Below are 5,541 nucleotides of genomic sequence, written 5' to 3'. Positions count from 1 at the left end.
AGAGAGAGAGAGAGAGAGAGAGAGAGAGAGAGAGAGACAGAGAGAGAGACAGAGACAGAGAGAGAGACAGAGAGAGACAGAGAGACAGAGAGACAGAGAGACAGAGAGAGAGATAAAGTTGACAGTAAGAAGGACCCAGAAAAGCTGATATTTACAGTTTTTAGATATGTAATTCTTTGAGGATTTATCCTTAAAGTACTTTATGTCACTGCTTGCTTCTCTTATAAAACTAAAGTTCTATTTCATTGTATAAGATGTTTTTATACAGTGTGGATCTAGAACTGCATGCAAAATACTGTATCATCCTGTTTTTAAGTAGTTAGTTTTGTTCCCTTGGTTCATCTTTGGCTTCTGAGGCTTCCTTGTCATTTTATATAGATGATTCTGTGAGACTGGCTCCAATTTTCCTGGAATTGGCACCCACTAATTCTTCTGTTTGATAGCAGTCTAAAGTACTACTTCCAGGTTCTATATTTTCACTACCTTGAATATAAATCTTTCTCAGCTTGAGAGAAATTAGATTCTTCCATCTGATTATTTTTCTTAGAAGTCTCTTCATTCACAGATAAGGCATCATGAAATTCTTATTTTTCAAATTTTTTTTTCTTTTGCGGATTGCGTTTGTTGATGTCATAGAAGTCTCTAAAAATAAGCTAATATTAAATTGTATTTTCAAAATATCTCCACAGTTTAATTTTATGAATACTGGTAGTATACAGTTCAAATTACATTCTTTTAAACTCAGCAGTAACTACACAGAGATGGGCAAAAAACTTAAAATCAGAAGTAGAGTTCCATTATTCTATTTCAAGGAAAAAGAAAATGAAGTTCAAGAATTTGGGGATCTCCGCAATTCACACTGTTATAGATGATCTCAAAATGCCTTCTTCATCCTCTTCTGTACAGCGCTTCCTGGACAACTACTTTCTTTGTCTTTATCCTGAGACAAACGATGCTTCAGTTTCTTCTGCCATACCTGAAGAAATCTCACTGGAGGTTGTCTGAGTGCTTGTTTCTCTGATTTCACTTTCTGTGCCAAACCTGAATCATTTTACCACATTCTACTCAGGTTTTAAATTGGGGTGTTTATTTTTTTAAATAGTGTTCATGGAGGAATCTTTTGATACAGCTGTTGGCCAATCACAGGTTTTTCTGTATGTTCTGCTGTAAGTTTGACTCTTTGCTCTATGTGCTCTCAGGAAAATCATTTGTTGTCAAGGGGAAGGGCAAAGAAATCCTTGGTCGACTGAGTGCCCTGGACCCACCAGGCCCATTTATATCAATATAGCTTGGTGAATTTCCACAAAACATAACACTATTCATTCAATTTAAACTGTTGGAATTACTTTTCTCTTAACAAGGGTAAACACAACTAATGGCCATCACATTCTTTCCTACTTCTCTGAGGACCATGTCTGTTCCTGTATACGCAGTTTCTCCTTGGCTTTGTTAGTAAATTACATCTCCATTTAATAGAGTTACGATTAAATCCATTGATGATGATAAGTGTTATTTCCTTCATTTCATCAATGGAAATATATTCTAAAGCAGGAATTGAAGGACCTGCTGGTTGAAGAGCTGGTGTTCTGAGATCACCTATCTCTTCTCCAGTTTGAATACAAAATAGCTGTAAATTGGGATCAGTGAATCATTGTGTCTTCAGTCTTGGCTCCATGGCAAAGAAACAGTTCCAGGGCAGGGCAAATGTCTTTTTTCTCCTTTTTTCAAAATATTTCAATGCCTCTTGTAGCCTCTGGACATCAGTGGCAGCCCACGTAGCCTTCACCTCCCTCCCAGTGTCCCCCACTTCCCCACGTCAGAGTCCTCCATCGTGCACACACTGGGCCTGCAGAGTGACTGGCACCAAAGGAAGTAGACACCTCCTGCGGTCAAACAGAGCAACTACACACCAGCTAAGAATCTCAGCTCCCTGAGAAAGTTGATGGCCCTGCCCTCTGCCTGCAGGGCCCAGCTATGTGTAAGGGTGGCAGAGTGTAAGGGACTTGGAAGGTTCCTCCCCTTCTCCTGCTCACACACCAAGGTGAAGCAATTCTGCCTTTGTGACCAGGCCTGACCACAGCTTGCCAATAATGTCACCCTGTAAATTAAGAGCAGTTTAAGCAAGATCTTGTTCAGGGCTGTCAGGTGGACAGTCTTCACATGTTTGCCAGCATATAAAGAAGCCCTTTTCTCCCACTCTCTGTCTAGGACATTGTTTGAGATCCTCTTGGTCTCCTGCTTTACCTTCGCCAGCCTAGCAACATGCCAATTAAAATGTCTTACAAGTAAAAATGTTCAGAATTATACCTATATTCTCAAAAAATATATTTTGTCAGATCAAAATAGGTATATATATATATATATATATATATATATATAATCACCCCCTATATTTTAGGGAATTCGGAGGGAGGTGCCGGCTGCATGGGCTGCCATGGATATCCATAGGCTACAGAAGGCATTGAAAGATTTTGGAGAAAAAGGATGTTTGTGCTGCCCTGGTTCTGTTTCTTTGTCATGGAGCCAAAGTCTATAGGGTGTTCAGGGTCTCACTACTAGATCGGACTCCTTGTGATCTGCCTGTTTACAGCCTCCCAAGAGCTGACATTACAGGCATGCGCCACCATAGCAGTCTCACTTGCCATCTCAGTGCACCCCGGGGGCAGGGCCAGGAGGGCAGGCCAGGGCATCAAATCTGTGAGCCCTGGGCTGCTTGGAGGAGCCTTAATCCCCTGAGCTATTTGGCCTGCGCTTTTTGTAAGTCTATATATATTCTAAGGATTAACTGAAATAAGGAAATATCTTGTTTAATATATGCACTTATACAAGGTATCAGAAATAACATATTTTTTAATATATGTCTGGTCCTTGGCCTCAATTTCTAGACATAACTCACTTCCCGTTTTACAGTCTGTCTTGAAGACAGAATTTAAGGTAGAATAGTATTAATTCATGTAAAATTAAAGCATGAATATTAATGGCATGGTTCATTCTAAAGATGCCAGTTTCCTGCATCTAAAATTATGAGATAAAAATGCTTCAGAGTATTTGTATAGAAAACATTTTGGGGGCCCAGCGAGACAGCTCAGCGGGCTAAAGTGCCTGCTTTGGTTAGCTTAGGCAAGTGCAGGGACCGTGGTTAAATCCCAAGCAGCACGTGCTGCACCAGCCCTGCTCCCAGGTGGTCTGAGCCAGCCATACACACACAAAAGGAAAATATTATTGTTATAAATCTCCATTTAATAATTTATGCTGGCCTAATCAAAGTTTAACAATTTTTAACACATATCAAGAAACAAATGAATTGTTTCTGTACATTTCAGTTTGCCTTTTATAAAAAAGTGCATAGACTAAACATAGTTATTTTGAAACTAAACATTTGTTTTTCATAGGGAATATATTATGTTTGATGTTTCTCTGTCTCAAGCATATTTTTACCATCCTTATTGTTTACAATTTTAATATTGAAATGATTATTTCTGCAGTGATGCTTTAAATATCCATCAACAAAGAATCAGGTATTAAAATATTTAAACTAAAATATTTAGTTTCATACCAGGAAAAGTTACCATTTTTGTCTTTTTTCATTTGTCTTTGGAAATCTTTGTATAAGATTCTCTAAATGTTTAGATTAGGAGGCTGAGTCACAAAATAGCAAATCAGCTTTGCTACCTGAATGTGCATTACAGTAAGAAAAGGACACTGATGAGAATACCATCCTGTCATACCAAGACTGGATGGGCTGTGGTAGGCCAGTCTGAACCTTGTCTGCAGACCACATGCAAACCAAGGAAGCTTGTAAAGCAGCCCAACAAGATCATACACATTTAACATATGGAAATTTTAAGTGTTTGCATGACTGCCCTGTGTGGAGGTCCAGCAGAGGTTGTGTAGATCATGACAGGCCACTCTGTAAAGGAAGATGCAATGTGCTACAATTCTACCTCTACACTGGCCACACACACTGAGTCGAACCAAATGTCCGAGAAGACTTTATATGCACTTATGTGACCAGACCAGCAAAAAGCAAGGATTCCCGGTAATAGTATGGAATCTATCACATGCATACATGCCTGTGAAAACAGACATTTACCACTGTAAGTGGACATGTAAATTATATAATTTTTATTGTGTTATTTAAATAATAATTAATTTTACCAGCTGTGGTATATTGATTACAGAAATATAGCAACCAGTTGTGTACTTATGTTTTTTTTTTTTTTTTTTTTTGTGTGTGTGTGTGTGTGTGTGTGTGTGTTTTAGGGAACGGTCTACAGAATGTTCATGGTCTCACTACTAGATGAGACTCATAGTGATCCGCCTGTTTACAGCCTCCCGAGAGCCGGGATTACAGGTGTCCACAACCATGCACAGTCTCAATTGTTGTCTCAGAGCACCCCGGGGGCAGGGCCAGCACTGCAGGCTGAGAGATCAAATACCCATCCCCTGTGACTGCTTGCAGGCGCTTTAATCTGCTGAGCTCTTTGGCAGGCCCTAAACAATTTTCTCCTTCTTCTCTTTTTTTCCTTGTACAAAAGATTGAATTCAGGACCTTGTGCTTGCCAGGCAGGCCCTTAAGCCACTGAGCTGCCCCCCACCCCCAATTACATAAACAAAGTTGCTAATACTGACAAAATCTGACTTAACTAATCATTTTTGAAATGTAGGAGCTGCAGTCCGACTGTCAACATAGTAAAAAAGTTGATCACATCTCTTCCTCAGATCTTTTTAAGACTTATTTTCCCAGGAAGATTATGTGCTACTAACAGCCATGCTTTCTTCATTTCATCAATTTTTGGTAAGGTGTTCATTTGGGAACAGCTGTTTTAAAGATGAAGCACATTGAACTGCATGAAAAATTCCTGAAGAGCATGTTGAGAATTCAGTAAGAATTGGAACCAGTTACAGCAAACCAGACATTGATGAATTATTCTTAGAAAAGGTCAAAACTCTACTAATTTATATTTATACTGAATTATTTATATATTGTTATTCTAACATAGAAAAAAGGATGTTGTATAACTTATATACATTAACTATATTATATATTTATGTGTGTCTACCAACCATTTCTCTTAGGGCAGCCCAGGCAAGCCACGACATTAGACACCCATGATCTAAAATCAAAGCTGAAAATAGTCTCCCTTTCAAAAGAAATTACTATGTGTATAGAAAACACCAATACTCTCTTGGACTATTAATCAAAAATATGGAAATGTCCATAAAATACAATGATACTCAGCTATAGGAATTTAAATAAATTATATTCAGTTTAAATAGTGGGTTTAAGAAACAAAGAATTGTGTGTTGTGTTGTGTTATTATAGATAATAAAGTTCAGAGTTAACATTAAAATACCATATTTTATAAGTGAAATGTCAATTTAATAATGAACATTTACTAATATAAACTTCCAAAGCATTTTTGATACATTTACAAATTCTAAAATATGAAAGACAAGTAGTTTTTTCCAGGTCACTGTTCACTTTTTATATTTAATTATTAGAATAAAAATATTGTCTTTGTTCTGGAACATGAAAGA

The 5,541-nt window shown here is 37.8% G+C and overlaps 1 pseudogene; it reads right to left on the bottom strand.

Annotated features, from left to right (window-relative positions):
• Positions 1-319: 319 nt before the first annotated feature.
• The window catches only part of LOC101576854, an 18,721-nt pseudogene continuing 13,499 nt past the window's right edge, over positions 320-5,541 (bottom strand).

Source organism: Octodon degus, unplaced genomic scaffold (genome assembly GCF_000260255.1).
Source record: "Octodon degus isolate 3935 unplaced genomic scaffold, OctDeg1.0 scaffold00202, whole genome shotgun sequence".
In the NCBI taxonomy this organism is placed as follows: Eukaryota; Metazoa; Chordata; class Mammalia; order Rodentia; family Octodontidae; genus Octodon; species Octodon degus.
The sequence above is the reverse complement of the archived record's forward strand: the minus strand, read 5'-3'. Positions and strand labels throughout refer to the sequence as shown.